Genomic DNA, 20,432 nt, shown 5'->3' on the forward strand with positions numbered 1-20,432 from the left:
TTACTATTGTTTTCATCAGTGTTTTCTTTATATTTGCTTTTTCTTTTTTATTTTTCGCATATTTTTCTCTCACTTTTTTTTTTTCAATATTGAAAACTTATATATTTCTTTTTCTAAAATCTATTGCTTGGAGGTCACTTATAGTTTATGAGATCTTTAAGTTTCTGTCATACTTCCATTTATTAAATTTTCATTAGATTGAAAAAAATCTTTATATATAATTTATGATTTAATTTTTAAAAAATATGATTAAGGGGCATAGAAAATGTTGACTCCCAACCCCTTTTCAATAAAAAAGACTATTTAGAAGGGTTTGGCTTTCAAAAACAAATATGCCTAAAATATACTCTGTGATCAAAGAGACATCTACAGATAGATTTTTACATAATAATTTTTATATGATGAAAGCATTAGTCATTGAATTTTGATTGGAATTTTTTGTACTTGAGGTGAATTTCAGTGTTAAAAACAAGAAAATATATTCTCAGTGTCGGATGAATATGTAGCATAGAAATATAATATAAAACTTTAATGGTATGTTATGCCTATGGTAGTTGTTTGCTTCTTGGAGCCAGGGGTTGACAGTGCGATTTGAGTTTTCCTCATAAAGATAGATAGCAGAGACATTCATGGAAGATGGATGACAAAGGCAACATTTTCAGCACTATATTTTACTTAACCATGGATATCGATTTTGTTTTATCTAAAAGTTGCTTCTAGTTTCTTATCAATGCAGGAATATGATTACTCCTCTCTTGTTAGACATTAGATGAGTTGTTTCCTCACTAACATTGCAAAAGTTATAACTTGAACATTTTTTTAATCCTTTATCATATGACTGAACTCACTCAATGAGCAATCACTCTTCCTTTATAGGGGTGAAGTGAAGTTAGTGGGGATCAATCATAGCTTATAACTGACTTTTTTTTTTTTTATCTGAAAAACATTGTACACTTCAAAATATATTGCTGCTAAATAATATACAATCGATATACTTTTTATTTTCAGTCTTATCTGTTCAGAAACTAATGATTTTTTGATATCCTTAAATGAAATACTCCACTGAGAAATAAACCCTATTTATATCATTTCAAGTGGACATCATAGTCACCTTTCAGTGTTCAATAAATCATATAAACAGGTGCATGATATAGAGAACTGATGCAGTATAATCGAAGTATGAATTTTTATAAAAAATGAAAATTATTTGTATTTACTTGATGAAAAGTCGCAATGAACAGCCATTTTGATAAAGCCCATTATGAACCTGATGTAAATAGTTGGCTTAAAGGAAAAACATTTTACTACAATATAGAAACTTTATTTTTCAATGCTTGATTTGATTATATGAAAAATGTAACATTTTTCTGTCATTTTTGACAGAAAAGACACCCTGGTATAAAATATCAGGTATTTTAATTTCACACGAATCTGGTAAATAGATATTTAAAGGCATATATGAATTTTTTTTTCTTTTCTGTTTTAAATTTTTACAGAATATAATTTACTCGAGAATTTTTACTGTTCCTCTTGAGCATCCGAACTTTGAATTAGGAGAAATGAAACGGTCAGCATGTGAAATTTTCTACAAATTTCCAGTTGGAAGTTCATAGATTTGCACATATATGCCAAATTAGAATGTGGTATTAATACTATAAAAGATAATGAGAAATTGAATAATTATATTTATTCTCTGATGTATGGCTTGCAAAGGGTATTAGTATTGCCGCATTACATAAACAATCACATGTGCAAGTAAAATGTACTCTACATCCTGTGATGGATAAACTGTTGTACATATAGCAGACACCACTGGAATGGTTCATTAGAAAGACAAGTGCTAATAGAGATGATTCGAGTGCTGTTGAGTAAGTGTCCAGAAAATTGCTATAGTCTCAAACTTTGGCTCCACATTTTTCCTCAGGGTTGACTCTTGAAGCTTTTCTTATGAGTATAGCTATAAAGTAACAAAGGTTTAAGGTCAGAGTTTTCCTTCTTTTAAATGAGTTGTCTTCACAGACTAATCAGAACCATCTACTGGAAACACTGCTTTTCAGTTACCAGATAACCCACTTCCAACTCTTCTATCAGTAGTAGCAGTTCTGTTGGGTTAATACCTAATACACACAAACAGACCAGAAGCTGGACTTATTTGTCTCAGCCTGTTAAAAACATTCTCAGTGAGCAACATTTTATAGATAAGAGGAGCTTGTTCTCATTTGCACCCCTGGGCTATGACAACTTTGAAATCGTACATAAATATTACCCAGCATACTCTTTGCACTGGTTTTGATTTAGCACGGCATGTGTCAACTTAAATGCAAACATTTATGATGTTTTCTATGTAATTATACATCTACCTGCTTCAAAAAATTAGAATTTCAAATGCGCTGTTGACCGACCGGCTATAATGACATATACAGAAAAACTGTACAGGTTTTTTTTTTTTTTTTTTTTTTTTTGCATCACTTTGTCTTAAAATAATGTAATTATCAGATATAAATTCTCTTTATTCATTTTATTGACAATTGAAAATGTCATTGTCTAGCATTAAATGTCTTAGATAAACCTCAATTATTTGTGTTTATATCAAGTATCTTTTTCGATTGGGCATTTTTTTTTTTCTAGAATTTTTTTTATATCGAGTGTTTTAAATGGGGCTATTATTATATTTAACTAGTTAGCTCTAGTTTATTTTCACTATTTGAGTTGAACTAACAATCTGAATTGAGCCAACAATCATTTAGTTTCTCTTTTGTAATGTTACTGCATACGACAGGTGTGAAAATTAATGTCTTCTTATTTTTGCTTTTAAACTTTAATTCAATACAGAAATTACTTTCAAACCAACCGTTCAAATGCTTCTAAATTAATTTCAAATTTTGAAGGGTTATCATTTAGTAAACGAATCAGTAGATTAAAAAATATATCAGACTTTTTTTTTTTAAATTTTTTTATTACATTTTCATCCCAAACAAGGCAAATTGCCACTTTGGTGTAGGGGGCTACTATCAGGGGCAACAACTACTGGGGTACTATGTAGGGATTTGGGCAGCAAGATGTCAGTTCACATTACACTTGAACTTCTGCATGTCAGTACTGTTGGGGAAGCAGGGACCTGGAATGGAATTCCAGAGTCTAGCGGTTCTGGGGAAGAAACTATTGAAGTAAAAAGATCTTTTACATCTAGGGATCTCTACAGTGTGGGGTGGGATTTAGCAGCCTGTCAGGTTTGTCAAGGATGCTCACATCATGAGGTCACAAGTGATTGCAGTTCGTCAGAGCATTCATCACTAAAATACTTGTAGAAAAGGCAGAGGGATGCAATGTTTCGTCGATGGGACAGAGGCTGAAGCTTAGATGCCAGTTCAGGGCCTATCAGGTTTGCAACTCTCTTTTGAACCTTGTCAAGGAGCGAGAGACTAGTAGCAGATGCACCAGCCCAGATGTGACAGCAAATACTCCATACATGGGCGAATGGTGGCCTTATAGAGGTACAGGATACTTTTGGGTGTTAGTAGTTGTCTAGCACGGTAGAGAGAGCCCACCTTTCTTGCACTTGTGTTTATTTTGTGATTTTTTTTAAAAATTAAACTACCCCAGAAGTAATGTCTTGGTTAAATTAAAGTTTAAAGGCAAAAATTAATTATTATAGATTATTAAATGGTGTTCCTATATTAAAGAAGGAAAACATTAGTTTTCATATGCATCTATTCTACCAAACAATCTGGTGTATGTGCATTTTTTTTTTTATTCCTTTGTAAAGATTCTATTTTTTGGCCGAATTCAATTTTGTTTCAACATAAATAAATGTAACATGGAAGAAATATGCAAGTGCAATATGAAAAGTAACAAAGGACACACTTAAGTGTTTTTCAACATAAAACATGTTTATTAAAACATTTAAATTTCCATGTGCTTTCTCTCAATGCACTTTGCTAATCTTTCAGACTGAGTGGTATACTTTCCCTGCACAGCTTCAACAGCAATTAAGCTATAGCATCTTGAATTTATTCCTTAACTTTAATGATACCATAGAAATATACGATTTACACTTTTGAATGATACATGAAATACAAGAAATGCTGAAGAATCAACAAAGTTACAAACCAAATATTTATAATTATGGTGTATGCGTGTTTCTCATCACTATGTGAATTGCACATTTTTTTTTATTTTGCTATTAATCGATTATTTATTTTAAAAAAAACAAAAAAACTGCAATAGCAGCAAATTAAATGTAAAAAATTGTATTTAGAAAATGTTTAATTGCAAGATTAAATCCACAAGAATGTATTTTGAATTCTTTGTAAATGAATAAGCAATTTTTATTTATTATTATTATTATTATTATTATTATTATTATCATCATTATTATTATCATTATAATGATGTTTGTTAGCTTCACAGTGTTGTGATGTTTTTCCACTGTTTTTTTTTTATTTTTTTTTTACACCAAAGCAAGTGAGCATAGTCAAAGAGTCAATTGGATGGAAAACACCTGGCATAGGCGTTTGCTGTGCCAAGCAGAACTGACTTCTAGAGTACGGTGATGCTGTACTTGGTTCCCAAGGAGTTCAGCTGTTTCTCAAAATTATTATTAAGGCGTGGTCACATATGCCATCATCAAAAATTTATCTTTGAGAACAGCTTGTGATGTTCTGTCTGAATGACAAGTCTCCCCAGATTTCTAGTACTCTCTACCTCTTTCGATAACCCTTGCAGATAAATTTGCACTATCGCAACAGCTGCTTACCATTGATTCCTCGTTGGCAGCAGCCATTGGTCTTCAGTGGAATTTGGATAGCAACAAGTCTCCCCAAGGTCTCAGTCCTCTTTACACTCATCTACTGGAGATCTGGCTAGTGCTTTCTCTCCTTGGTCTTTCCATCCTCCTTAACTCTTCTCATTTGTTTGGTGTGGCGCCAGTTTAAGTTTCTGTATGTCCAGCTTGTGCCTGTAGCTTATGTGTGTTAGTCTCCGCATTCTAGGGGTTTCCTTAATATTTCAGCCATTTTCATTATTGTTATCTGTTGTATCTTCACAGACATCTCTCTGATTCAAATCTCTCCCATTTTTTCAAGATTTTTCAGTATTGTTCCTAGTGCTTCTACTGTTAGTGATGTTATCTTGACTTTCTTCATCTTCTGTATTCCTTTGAGCTCTCTGGACAATTCTGTGTATTTGCTACGCTTCTCCATCTTGATCTTCACTCTGTGGGCTACTGGGGTGGCAAAATCTACAATCTAGCAGGACTTTTCCTTGTTAACAGTTATGACACCCAGTCTTCTTGCTTGGATGGGTTTATCCATTTGTATATCCATGTCCCATAGTATTTTGTGACTTTCATTTTCAAGTATTGCTGCCAGTTTGTACTTGTACCATTTGTCTAAGTGTTCAAGATGCAGTTATTTGCATAATTTCTAATGCCATGTCTTTCCCAATTGATTGTGTCTATTTTTATATTCTTTTTGGGCTAATTTTCTGCATTTGTTTATTATGTGGTTTATTGTTTCGTCTCTTTGTCCACAGAGTTTGCATTTGCTGTTTTCTTGTGTCTTGTCTATCCTCACTTTGATGGTGTTGGTTCTAATTGCTTTATCTTGTGTGGCTGTTAGTAGGGATTCGTTTTCTCTGTTTAGGTTTCTTTTTTGCAGTCAAGAGTTTTCGTTAGTCTCATATTTTGTCAATCTTATGAATCGTCTGTGTAGCTGTTACTCTTATCATTTTTCTTTTCTTGTTTTATCCCTTATCTCTTCTTTTTCTGTCTTGTTTGTTTTTTCAGTCTCTTGATGCTGTAATTATATTTTTGATGTTCTGCATTTCTAATTCTTTTTTGTGTTATTTACAGTTTTCTGTTACAAACCAACCCTCTTCCTTGGTCTTTCCTTTTCACATAGAGTCGTTCAGTATCGTCCTTCCGATGTAGTACATTATCATAAGTTTCCTGGTTTTCTGGTCGAGATTCCTTAGTTCTTTGATCCAACCTACAAACGGTCCAGAGTATCTTACTAGTGACACTGGGGTGTTTATACTTTTAATTAGGTTTCTACCATATAGTTTAGGTTAAAGGAGTTTTCTTATTCTTCTGGGATATTCCTTTTCATTTCCGTTGCTTTGATGGTGTCTGCTTCTCGATTATTATTATTATTATTATTATTATTATTATTATTATTATTATTATTATTATTATGTGACGCTTTGAAATTTGAAAGGAATTTGGAAGCATTTAAACTGCCGAATATAAATTATTTTTGGTTTTAATATTCTTAGCAAATCCAGATGTATTGAAAGATTTTTACATCGAATACTTTTATAGAGATTAAAACATTATCTTTAATTGTTAAAATTGGTTAATTTATAGCAATTTCCTCCAATTAAAATAATTTAAACGACACCGTAATAATTATATTTAACTTTCAAAATCCTAATCGAAAAAATAATTTAACAAAAATAAAAGTAAGAAGGCAACGCCGGGTATATATAGCTACTTGAGTTGAGCCAACAAATTGAGTTGATCCACAGCGTTCAAGTCCCTCCTCAATGTTCTTCCTCCTGATCCTAGCTTATAACTTGCCCTCGGCTTATTTCAAACTACTTCGAGCTAAGCATGTCTGCATATATTCACGACTGACTGTACCCTTCTCTTAAAACAATATATCTTTTCACCTATACTCCCATCGTTATGTAGTTCCTTCCTGCTTACCCAAAAGGAACGAGATGCTTATATGAGGCCGTTGTATTTCTTGATTATTGATTTTGGGTTGACTGGCAGGTATATCTTTTCTCTTTCGTCTTAAAATTCAACAAGCATCTTCCTTTTTAGCTTTTTGGGCAAATTAAAGAAAGACAGCAATCGTTAGAAGCAGACGGTAAATAAATAAAGGCAGTAAAAGAAAAAATAAAGATGAAGAAGTAGTCGATATACAATAAGAAACGGGGAAATAAGAAAAGAAGTGTATTTAGTCTAAGGAAAGGAAAGACGTATGTAAGGAAGGGGAGAAAGTTATAAAGCGAAGAAAACGGCAGCCATTGCTGTTTGTTCGACCAATCACAATCGTTGTTACAAAATTGCACACGGCGCAGACCAACATGGCCGTGCCCATCTTTCGCTCTTGGTAACGGATGTCGATCACTTTTTTTAATGACGATTTTTGATACTGAACCGTGCCACCAGCCTAGATTCTGTACCCGAAAACCCCTAGCCGGATACATGCCAAATCACGGTCACTCTACTTCGGGAGCCATGAATGCCTATTACAGCCCCTTCGGCAACTTTTACCTCGAGTGAAAACAAAGAAAAACAACCTTTTTACTAGCCACGTCCATTTTTTTTTCTCCCTACATTTTTTTTTTTTTCCATTTTCAGTCTTTTAAGACTTTGATTTTTAAGTTTTTTTTTATCATTATTACCGACAAGAAAACATGTCTTTCTCACCCGATCTACGTTTGCTGTGACCATCATTGAATCTATTTGAGACCGTGATAAATACTTACAACTTCCCGGAAAGAAATCTTCTACTCTGAAGTCGCAAACTATGTAAGAAAAAAAAAATTCCTTTTTTTTTTTTTTCTCCTTTTTTTAAACCAAAAATGTATTCTCTTTTTATCGTTTTTGTTCCATTTTTATTTCGGAGTTTTAATATATATATATATATATATATATATATATATATATATATATACACATACTTTAAAATATGCTAAATTGGTAAAACGGTGATATTTTTAATTTTGGTTTCAAAAACAATACATAAAAATATTATTTTTAAATCAGCTGCCCCTTTTCAAAAACGATAAAATATCAAACTGTTTTAGAAATATCCTCGTTTTTAATGTCATATTTTTGTTTTTAAGAAGATAAATGCTTAATCATTTAGAAGCTAAATTTTTTACACTAATAAAAATATCTACAATCCTGGTCAAATCCGACGAGCTGGAGCTGGGCCTGCTACGTGGATAGAGTTTGCTTATTAAACTACACACTTCTATTTCGCCCTTTTTCCCCCTAATTTAATTATTTATCTATTTTATCTGATCCTTTGATATTTACCCCCACCCCAAAACGGAATCAATATAAATACACATGGACTTTATTTGTTTGTTTATTTATATTCCATTCGTTTCTCCTCAGAAAGCAGAACAAGTAGACGTACCCACCCTTCTTACGAAAGAAATATTTTCTTTTTGTTGTTTATTTATTTAGCAGGATTTTAGTATTTATGAGCCGCATGAACTTGGATTTTTTTTTTATTTTCGGTTTAATAATACTTTTTAAAACCTAATTTTAACGATTATTTATTTTAACTAAAAAGAAAATCATGATCTTATTTTTATATTTTGAAATTCCTGTGTATGTGAAATGTCCCCAGCAGTAGGAAAAATATGTACTTACTTACACCGTCAGGGTAGACCGACTTATTAATGAGGGTCTTCCCCGCCCTCTTTTCTTGTGTGTGTGTGTGTATATATATATATATATATATATATATATATATAATTATTTCTTCCCCCCTTCCTATGGGTCGGCACCATCTATCTTTTTTTTACTTTTAATGTCTACATATCCATTCGATTCTATTCGCTCTTTTCTGTTATATATACATATGTATATATATATATATATATATATATATATATATATATATATATATATTAAATAGCGCGCATTATAATATTTATGCGTTATATTTATACTTCATATATGCATTCATGACTAAAATTTAAAATATACTCATCTGAAATAAGAAGTAAAAAAAAAAAAAAGATTGTGACATTTCGATTATAGCGATAGAGGTACATAATATCCATTAAGAAATCTATTATTCCTAGTCGTTTTCTTGTCTGTATGAAGTTATCCGCCCCGTCTATTGTAAAAATAATGTGAAAATATAAATGAATTATATATCAGACGTCCTTTTAAATAATCAATTTCTCACCAATTTTGACCATCGTCATAATCCCCATTTGTGTTGACGGGCGGCCTTTGGCCTTGGGTCTTGATAAGCGGTTAATCATTATTAATACAATGGTGTGAGCTGCCAACTATCAACTAGATGGTTGAAGGTTGGGATGGGTGCTAGTCTCTGCTGAGTGCTGTGCTACAGCGGAACAATTTGTGTGTATATGTAATATATTTGTGTCTGGCTTTTTATCTTGTCTGTTTTCTCCATTATTCCCCACTCCCTCAACTGGCAATGAATGCATATTCTAACCTCGATTCCTGATTATCTATCTATCTATATATATAATGTGTGTGTTTGTATTATTTCTGTCTGTTCCTATGTGATTTGAATATCTGAACTTGTGTATTTCGTTTGGTATGCATATATTTGTGTTTAACCGTGTATGCATATAACATGTATATTAAGGTAGTTCTGCAGTTTATAGACCATGCTATTTCAATTTCTTAAATAGGATTTTTAAATAAACTCAATTTTTACCGAATCTTTTTTTATACTGTTAAGTGAAAGTACAGAGCAGTTCCTTTTGCATAAAAATTGGATTTCTAAGTAATAACAGAAATAACGGTACGTCTGTAAACTGTATTAGTATAAAAAAATTATTTATAGCAAGTGAACTACACCTCTAAGAAACTCGTCAGGCTAAATGCCTATGTATGTGTGCCATATAGGTTGTATAATGTATTCGATAATATGTTATATTTAAACCTAATTATAACATTTAATTGGTTGCCTTTAAATATGGGTTTATTTGTGTTGATCTGTATTTACAGCAATGCACAAATTGTGTATGCATATATGTGGGTTTAGGTTAAAAACAAAGATGTGTGTATGAAATATGTTTGTGTGTCTGTTTTGCTTACATGTTTTAAACGAGTTTGGTTACTTTATGGCATATGTCATTTTATGTTAAGAATTCCAATACAAACAATGATAAAAATAATTTTGAATTTAATAAAAACAAGGATTCATTGAAAACAAAATGACTATTTTACTTGATGGTTCATGCTTTTTTTTTTTTTTTTTTTTTTTAACTGAATTTGGTTTCAGGAATTATTTAGCTTAAGCATCAATACATGTGTGTGTGTGTGTGTGTGTGTGTGTGTTTGTGCAGAGGTGTTTGTATATTTATAGATGTGTGTAATAAAGTATATGTAGGTTGTATTTACATGTTATGGATATGTTATAAATGAACTTGTTTCCGCGTATTTTGCGTAATTATTTGTTGAATCAAAATCTTAACGAATGTTTCTATTTTTTCTAATGTGTAAATACATTATTATAGTAATACAATTGTGTATGTGTTGTATGTAAGTCCACTGTTACAGCATATACATATGCTGTGACTTGTGTATGCATGTATGTAAATTTATAATCTTAATTTATACGTTTTAATCTCTCCTGTAATTATCATTTGATTAAATTCTATATCAATATTTGCCAAAATATTATTTTTGAAGTTGAATACTTTTTAATACTTGTAGACATTATTAAGATTGTTTCCATTGAGTTCATACTCCCCTCTCGCTTACAGACCAGTTTTGTTTACTAAAACAGTTTCATTAAATTGTACTGTTTAAAGAAAAAAAAACTTTATTTATTAATAGTTTCATTTTATTTTTACAATTGATATTATTTCAGTTTATATTGAAACCATTGTGTCTGTAGTGAAGACCGAATAGTGGAGGGCATTTTATCTGTTTGACTGCTCATATCCATCCATCTAGGTCCATATCTATATTCATATCAAATATCTATCCCTACCCGGCACATCCATCATTCCTCTTCCACCAGTGTGTAATTTCTTTTTTATTTCGATCGATTCTCTTCTATGTTTGCCTGCATTTAACTGACCTTTCCTCTGAACAAGTTCTCTTTTTACGAGTTACATTTCCTATTTACACACACATTCTTTTGGTTGTCTTATTTATACCATTTCAGATAGTGCTCTATAACAATAATACAGAATCAAGATAAGTGTTGAAATATAGCTCGAATAGACATGCCACAGTTCCTACTTTTGGTAATATCCTTCAAATATAAATACTTTATTTTACTGGGGATCCAGTGTTCAAATTTGTTTTGTAAATAGTTTTAGTATCCAAGCTAAAAAAAAAAAAACTCAGTAAGAAATGCTAATTCTTACAAAAATAAGTTAGCTGGTTTTTCTTTTTAGAGGTTAACAATTTCTCTATATTAGCAAACTGCTATATCAGATTAAGTACTTTTTTTTTTTTTTTTTAATAAATTGGAATAAAATGTTGTGATATTGCTAATAACACAATACAGCAACAACAAATGAACTTTTTGCTAGTCAAAATGAAAGTTTGATTTGTCAGCTTAATTACTATTTAGGTTCAATCTAAATTAGACTCAGCCTTTGACTGTTATGCTAACCAGATTTTGCAAGAAGTTTTAGATAAAATCCTACTTTGCAGTCTGTGCTTTTATTAATTAGCAAATGCAGAGAGGGGGGCAAATATCAGAACTCTTCCTCTTGGATGTTTTTGATTCGTTATAGACAATTTTATTGGACTATTTTCATATATTTAAAAAAAAAATTTTAATTTGGTCTGATATTTATATTCTATATTGGACATCTATATGTTGGTGTTGTAAAAGTTATTTTTTACTTTTTATATAATTTGTTTGCAATCATCAAAACGTTCTATTTTTGCTTCTTTATTTTAATTTAATGATTTGGGTTTATTTGGAAAAATTATTTTAATCCCTGCATTAAAAATGTTCTCATGAATATGGTCTATCAGTATCCAAAGTACTTTAACAGGATTACCAATAAAATAAATGAATTTTAATCCTAATAACTTTTCTTTTCATGAAATAAGAATGATTTTCAAATGATGTTGCAGTTTTTCTAAAATTAAATAACTTCACAAAATTTATTTATTACCACCTCTATTTCAGCATTTTTTTTTTTTTTTTTTAAATGTCAAGCTTTGATCTTAGGTTTTAAAATAATACATTTCTATGTACTATTATAAGAAGTTAAAAGCCAAATCACATTGATACACCAGCTCCCATGATATCACAAAAATTAAGCCATTGAGCCTGATCAGTACTTTGATCTAGACTACAAGGTGCTGTAATCAAACTCTCCATTCAGTTTTATAGTTGGGTTTTAGAAATAGATAGCGGGATAAATGCTACAAAATTTCAAATGCATAGGTTTAATAGTATTAAAGTGGCCGGCAGACAGACATATTCACAGGCATATGAGTCAGATCTTTTTAAAATTGATTTCTCCACCTCTTTCAATTAGTTAAGCAATTCATCCAAAGATTTTCTGTTAATACTTGTAATCTCTTTTAAACTGATTCACTTCATAGGGGATGACCTTATCCCCACCCCTTATATTTTCCATCACCAAATAGAAGCAGTCTTTAAAAAAGAGGGGAGAAAATTCATGTTCTAAAAATAAGGCCAAGAAGAAATAAGTTTCACATTATTTTTGTTCTTATTACTCTGTTATGTTAGCAAAGTGTATGTTACTTAAATAACACGACTCCAATTTCAAATCTTGTTCATGTTTAGTGAAAACTATTGACCCTCATTCCTAATTTCCTATTTTCAAGTGTACAACATTGCAGAGCAAGGGTGTTGGTCATCTTTCTTAAACATCCTGGACATCTGGAAAGTTGTCATTCCAAACACATTAAAATTTTTTGCATTAAATGTCTTAAGAACTCAGTGTTTCTGATTATCAGAACAGTATATCCAACTGTACTTTTTTTTTCTCTTAGGGTTTTAACACTGAAAACATTATTTGATGGAAATTGAGGACAAAATGTTAAACATATTAACTCAGCGATATATGATCCTGAATCAAAGGGAAGATTTTTTTGGAAGGGCTCCACTTTGAAGACCTTCTAGAAGTCTTTTCTTTCTTTTTTATCCTTCCAGATGATTTATCATAAGCAAAAGTCGACCCACAGAATCCTCTGCTAATGCTGAATGAAAAGACCCTTTTACTTCCCTTGCAGATGTTATATTTCTGGAAAAACAATCCATCTTTAATTCTTTGCTTCCTACCATTTGCAATTATTGGTTGGTAACGGTTGTCGACTTTTAAGATTAATAAGTTTTTTTTTTATGTTTTTTTTCTTACAAAACCTCAGTTGATTTCCAGAGCAATGGTCAAAGAGTTAGGGTTATTTTTCTTACCTTTTTCTATCATTGACTTAATTAGACTGAAACAGTATTGGAGTCGCATAAAAAGCTGAACAGGTCCATTTATTAGATGTGGTCATTCAATATGCACATATAGCAACAAAAATGCTATTTCAAACAAGCATGACAAGCCAGTTGAAAGTTTCAGTTACATACCAATAAAAATGTAACTTTTAGCTGAAATGTGACATACCAACTGGCAGTTATAGCTTCTTATAGACTTTAGTAAATACAAGAGCTTGTAAGACAAAATAGTGCAAATCAATCAAAAACAAAAGGTAGAATGTGGGTGAAAATAGATTACACAACTTAAGTTTTTAGAAGAAAATTATAAAATGATCCTCATGTCTGGGGTTGCTATTTTTGGGGAATTCTCCACCTACCACTCTAGAAAATCTTTTTTTTAAATTCGGAGTAAAGTATCCATTCAGCAGCAAATTATATATATATATATATATATATATATATATATATATGACTACTTCATTTAATCACATAAATTAGTATACGAAAATATAATTTTATGCGTAAATTTTAAGTATTTACTTCAACAGTGCTCAATACATAGGTATATATATAGTAATAGTAAGTTATAAAAATATATATGGCAATTAAGCTTATGACATAAGCCTGACGAATCCTAGCTTGGATGAAACGTGAAATATTCTGTGTAGCTTAATTGCCATATATTTTTATAACTTACTACTACTATATATATATATATATATATGCTTAGAATATTCTTACTGTTGTATATCCATATTATAGATAGAGATATGACTGTTCAAACTAGTAAAGTTACCTGATTTGGACCAGGGTTCATAATTTCCTTTTGTAGATTATATTAAAAAAAAGTAATAGTTTAAGTGAAAAATCTCTCCTATATTTAGGCATTCATGGAAATAAATAAGCATATATTTGGATTTATTTAGCAATTAAATTATCTGAATTATTTAAGAGATATCAATTATTATAGTTAGTAGTAACAGATATTTTAGTTTAAAAAAATGTAAATAAAAGAAATCATCTGTTCAAAACTTCTGTCACTCTGAATGAAATATGCTGTCTTAATGAAGCAATTGTTTACCGGAAGTCAATCTGCCATTAAAAAACAAGAATGTAGTTGCTTCTCTATGAAGAATAGCAGTAATGAATTGCATCATAATAATTTCTTGAACCAATGTTATAAGAATTATGTTTTTATTGGAAAATAATTTCAGTATCATCACAGAAAAAAAATCATGTATTTTACTATTATTTGTAATGAAAATTTATTTGAAGTAGTTGAGTGTCAATGAATGTGTGGATTTGAAATGAAAAGTGGCATTCCTTATGTTTAGTAATGTGTAAATTTTTATAGAAAAAATAAAATGTTTTTTCAGCATTTTACTGCAAAGATAAAGAATATTTGAGGATTTTCATTCATTAAATTAACTATGTATCGTAATTAATATTGTGAAATAATTGTGATGCATTGTCAATTAGTTAAGATTAATGGAATTTTCTTAGATATTTAAAACCATTAGAATATGTAACGGTTTTTCTATCATTTAAATTTCTTTAAAATCAGATAGACCTCTTTTTAATGGCTGTTTTCAGATTAGAATGGAAATGAAAAGATAAATATATTCCATAGATGGAATCACTTTTGCTAACTTTTAGAATCGGTCGTTGGTCATGACTTATATTGTAGAAATACATACTAGACTTTTCTTTTTCTTTTGTAAATCTATATGACCATGAATGTACTTGCTTCTTTCTGTTATGAGAAACAATGGACACCCACTGAGAAGGTGATTGCACAACCAACAAAGCAAGGAGAAATCCAACATAATCAAAAACGAAGAAAAAAACTAATGTTGTTTCATTGTTTTTTCTCTTAGACTAATTGTCCTATCAAGGCTTGAAAGTCTACTCTGCCCTATATTCAACCCATTAGTTAATGGAGGACAGATGAATTAATATTTTTCAGTAAATTAATTAAATCCTTCTTAGATAAGAGAAAAATCCAGGTTGTCCTCGACGGTCCTACATCTAAACAATGATATAGATGCGGGAGTGCATCAGAGGTCTATCCTTGGACTTCTATTATTCTTAATCATAAATGACTTCCCTGACAAAATTGTCTCTGAGATAGGTATATATACTGATGACACCACGCTCTATAACAGACACAATAGGAAAACAAATGAACACATATCTAAAGAAATGGCAGAAACGCTAGAGGATGATCTCCAATCTGTAGTGGAATGAGGACAAAAATAGATGGTCACTGCCAAGACTAAACTTGTTTCCTTTAATAATTACAAGAAACCTTCTCTACCACCAATAGCAATGGCCAAAGACTCTTTATCTGAAAGTACATCTTTTAAACTCCTCGGCCTAACGTTCACAGGAAACATGAGTTGGAACAATTACATTGAGAGCATTGCCAGGACCACTGCAAAGAAGGTAGTTTCTACCGTGCTAGAAAGCTACTAACGCCCGAAAATATTCTGTATCTCTACAAGGCCACCATTCGCCCATGTATTTGGGCTGGTGCATCTGCTACTAGTCTCTCGCTCTTAGACAAGGTACAAAAGAGTCACCAGCCTGATAGGTTTTGAACTGTCATCTAAACTTCAGCCTCTGTCCCATCGATGAAATGTTGCATCCCTCTGCCTGTTCTACAAATATTTTAACAGTGAATGCTCAGAACTGCAAGCACTTGTACCTCCTCGACATAAATACCCCTCCCCCCGATAAGGCCGAAAAGCAGCTAAATCCCACTTCTTCACAGTAGAGATCCTTAGATGTAAAAGAGCATTCTACTCCAGTAGTTTCTTCCCCAGAACCGCTCGACTTTGGAATTCCCTTCCGAATCCCTGCTTCCCCAATGGTATTTACATGCAGAAGTTCAAGTGTAAGGTGAACCGATATCTTGCTGCCCAATTCTCTACATAGTACCCCTGTAGCTTATGTCTCTGATAGTAACCTCTACATCAAAGTGTCAATGTGCCTAGCTTTGAGTGAAAATGTAAAAAAAAAAAAGTTACTTTTTTTTTTTGCTATTTAAATACTTGGATCCCTTGGTATTCCCAAATCATTCCTCATTTATGTACTGACCGACCTTAACAGTACTTAACCTTGGTAATCTTATAAAAATTAGTGTATTAATGTGACATGGCTGTTAATAAGATTTTACAACAAATAAACTGCTTCATTTTATACAGTATTCAAAATGGTAAAAATTCAATTGAAGAAAAAAATTTGTTTTTCAAACTTTAGGAATGATTTCTTTATAATGTTTTGTCTCCATTACCAGTGTCTCTAAGATTATGCACCAGTGTTTCAGCGTGACATGTTTTGCTTTACTACACATTCCACTCATTAATGTATATCCTGGTTCATAAGTGTATCTAATGCACAGGTTGATGGCCCTTAACTTTTTTTTTTTTATCAACACGACTTTATGATCTTTGCGGTCTGCTTTTTTTTTTTTCAAACTTTAGGAAGTCACAATTACCTTTCACAAAAAAAAAAAAAAATCAAAAGAATGTAATGCTTAATTGTAAACAATTGTCGCTAAAACCATCTGAGTTTTGAATTGCACACGAAATATTTAAAATTATCAAAATGGTTTCTTTTATATTCACAAGTATTTTATTTATTTACTGATAAATAGAAACTATTTGTTGAACATGTTCATTCCTAACACGAAAAAGACTTTGCTTTGTCCTCATTGAATCATCCTGGCCTAAAATGCACCAAACATTGATTTAAAAAAATGTATTTTAGTTTTGCAACATTCAGTCATGTTCTATAGTCAAAAACAACCAAACGAAACTCCATGAATAAATATTTTGAGAACTTGAAGCATAAAAACTTTTACCAAAATGACCAAATTTGGCAGTAAATAACTCGAAAAGGGTTGATATGCTGTAAAACAAAACTACTAAACCTGAAACCTCATTCAACTATGCTTTCAAAACTAGCTTTGCATATTGATCATTAAAAAATGAAACAAAGAATTAATTGCATTCAAAATTTGTCTTGTACACAAATGCTGTGTGGGGAAGTATAATTGGAATCTACATTTTAATTGACAATTTAACATGTAAAAGTAATTTTAGTCAAAAGGCAAATGCTTTCAGTAATTTCATCAAATGTGATCAAATATCCTAATCTAAATTGACAAACATCCGTGTCACCATTTCAACAAAACATTTAGAAATTTTTACAATCATATTGGAAAGTGTTTTAAATTCTATCAAGTTGAGGTTATTTTCTCTTCTTTCCTAAAATGCAAATGTTTCTCGTATACATAATATTACTGCTGTCAATTAAGGGAAATGTCTATCAGTCATGTAAACAGTGTGAGGTATGAAAGTGAAACCTGTTTGTTCTGGGTTGAGGATATGTGTTGCATAGAATGGAATGATATTAGAATGATGCAATAGATACGTAATGTGATCATGAAAGATTTTGATTTGAGGACCTGAGAGTAAGATTAAATCTTGACAGTATAGGGAAATATTTGCATTGATTTAATTTATTTTTCCTGTTGCTTTAATCCATTTTCAGTCATTTTAAAATTATTTACAAATCTTCTTTGAATTTATGATTAGCTACTTCATACCTGTATTGTTTGGTTTTACAATGTGTTCTCTGCAAGAATCACTACATGAATAGACATGATTTACATTTTATTTACTAATTTTAATTATTTGACAACTACATCAACATTTACTTACAAAAAACATTATTCATCATTGAAAACAAACCAGTAATGGATTCAATATTATTATTAGATTTCTTTTCAGGCAAATAAAATTACTGGCTGCTTCATTTAAAAAAAAAAAAAATTTGGAATTAATTTAGTACCTTGAATAATGTTTTCATTTCAAATAGTTATCAAACATATTCATTGACATAGACTTTCCGTTTAATTAAGGCTTATTCAAGGAAAATAAAAATAGAAACAAAACATCCTGAACCATGGTACCCAATCTTGAGCAAGGTCGCGAGAAACAGTTAACCAATCATGATTCCCACTGTTGAAGGCTGACGACTTGTAAACCTGAGAAGCTTGGCCAAGTTTCCTCTAATGGCTTTCACCCACATTCTCAACTGCCCACCAATATGCTTGAATCACCCAAGTAGAAAAATAGCAAGGATTATGTTGGTCAACTCATCAGTAACAATGTGGTGATGACAGTCATTATCATAGACTTCCATTTTCTGCTGATCGAACACGCTCACTGGGCATGTCTCAAGACATGGATTTTACATAGGTGCTAGCTTTCACCTACCAGGATACCTTAACCATCATATATTGAAAGGGACTTAACACTTAATTTATACTTACAAAGCTCTGTCTGATAAGAATATAGAGCCCTTTCTGTGTACAAGATTTTTGTTTTGTTTTGGCTTTTTCATTTTAAGATTTTCCAGGTTATTGATATATGCATACACACATTTAATGGATATACACAACCTGAATGCTGATCTCCGACAAGATTTGAACCTGCATCCATGAATTAAATCTTCTAATAGCCAGAACCCATTCTTTAACTGAGGCAATTGCATTAGAAACTTGCAGTATTTACAGTTGAACGGTCAAACTTCTAATAAGGCTTGCAGATCAACTGGTTGTTTTACATGACATTTTAATGTGTTGTCATATGCAAGAGAGAGCACCACCTTCTGCCCTATTAACCTGTTCAAGATGTGGGGTATACTGCTACTTTTTTGCAGGCTTGAATAGATCTTGAGCACCACATGATCCATAGTACAATAAATGGACTTGCTCTATTTCAAATTGACACTTTTTTTCTTACTCTCTCACTCTCTTAAAAACTTATTTCTAGATTAATGAAATGTTAAATTGCAATTAAACAAGTGTTATCAATGTTTTTTAACTTATGTTTCATGACAGAACTATTATTTTGTGTTATTTCTGCAGCGTTTATTATGCAAATGCGTTTTTATAGTTGATGAATTTGGTTATGAGATTTGTAGGTCTAATGAATGATGTTCAAAAATATTTACATGTTAATTTTAATGTGTACATTTTGACACCAATTTATTTATTAGTGATTTTGTTACAAAGTTTTCATTGCGACAAAATACATAGGTTTCTCTATAGTTGAGAACTATCTTTTACAATTTCATTATTTAGTCTGTATTTCTTTGTTGCAATGATTGTGTAGACGAGTTCATGATTAATACAAGATTGTCAATTTTCTGACTGAAATAATTACAGATTGAAGACCTGCACTTTCTCTATTTAACCCCATTTCACTCTGGATAACTGAATTAGGATTATTAAGTTCATATTTCAATACATCTGTTTCTTTTTCTCCTTTTCACGTGTTGGATGATTGACATGCTTCATCAGTTGTCCTTATATTGGCCTCCTCAAATGGCCCTCAGCCTCTACCAGATGTTGGTGCTCAATGATTGCTTAAAGAAGTCATTAAAAACACAAGAAACAAGAGAATTGCCATAAAAAGAATAGAAAGAAATTGACCATGCAGAGTTAACTTTTCCTAGTCAAGACACTTTGATACCACACTCCTCACAACAACAACAAAAAAGATGCTAGAACCAATTAACAGAATACCTATGGTGTTTCTAATGGAATCAATTATCAGAAGTTGCATGGTGCCAACCAGTTAGGGAATTTATTTACCAACATTGAAGCAACTGTCTTCTTTTTTATCAGAGCTTTAGATTTAAAAGAATGCTGAATTTTGGTGGCGGCAGCTACTCCCTCCCCCCTTTCTTTTATCTATTCACTTAACCATCTTGTCTAAGTTCATCTTGTCAAAGATTTCTTAAATGTGAAGTAATTGGCTTTTTCCAATGTTTGTTCTTTGGAATTCAGGATCTTGGTTTTTTTTTTTGTTCTTTTATTCCAAATAATGGTTGGCAACCATTGAATGACTTTGAGAGAATTGGATTTTGGCTATTCCTCAAGGGCAATTGCTTTTTGCTGTCTTCTCTTGTACAATTCTTTAAAAAGGATTGCATTTGATTTTCAACTGACAGTAGCTTGTGTTACATATTTTATTTCAATATTGACCAGTTTTGTTAGACTTATAATTTATCTTAAATTTGTTTCATGGTTTTTAAATAATAAAATGTTTTAGTTTTTGTTTTTTTCTAAACCATCTAAGTGTATACGAAACTTAAAGTAATTGTATATGAAGCTCTCTTTTAGAGCAGTTCTGACTCTTCTCTGCTCTTTTAAGAAGTTGAGCACTTATTTCTAAGTCTTTTATCCTTGCAAATGTTACT

General features: G+C 31.3%; 1 protein-coding gene across 8 annotated transcripts in view; it reads left to right on the top strand.

Annotated features, from left to right (window-relative positions):
- The window catches only part of LOC145291482 (uncharacterized), an 848,143-nt gene that overhangs the window by 622,748 nt on the left and 204,963 nt on the right, over nucleotides 1–20,432 (top strand). For 2 of the 8 annotated variants that reach the window (XM_080137422.1, XM_080137431.1), the window contains exon 1: nucleotides 6,966–7,540. The exons of the other annotated variants lie outside the window; for them this stretch is intronic. The gene's annotated coding sequence lies outside the window, so the exon portion shown is untranslated. Of the gene's footprint in view, nucleotides 1–6,965; nucleotides 7,541–20,432 lie in introns of those variants that run through there. 8 annotated transcript variants of the gene reach the window in all.

Source organism: Euprymna scolopes, chromosome 2 (assembly GCF_053919585.1).
Source record: "Euprymna scolopes isolate OS-2025 chromosome 2, ASM5391958v1, whole genome shotgun sequence".
In the NCBI taxonomy this organism is placed as follows: Eukaryota; Metazoa; Mollusca; class Cephalopoda; order Sepiida; family Sepiolidae; genus Euprymna; species Euprymna scolopes.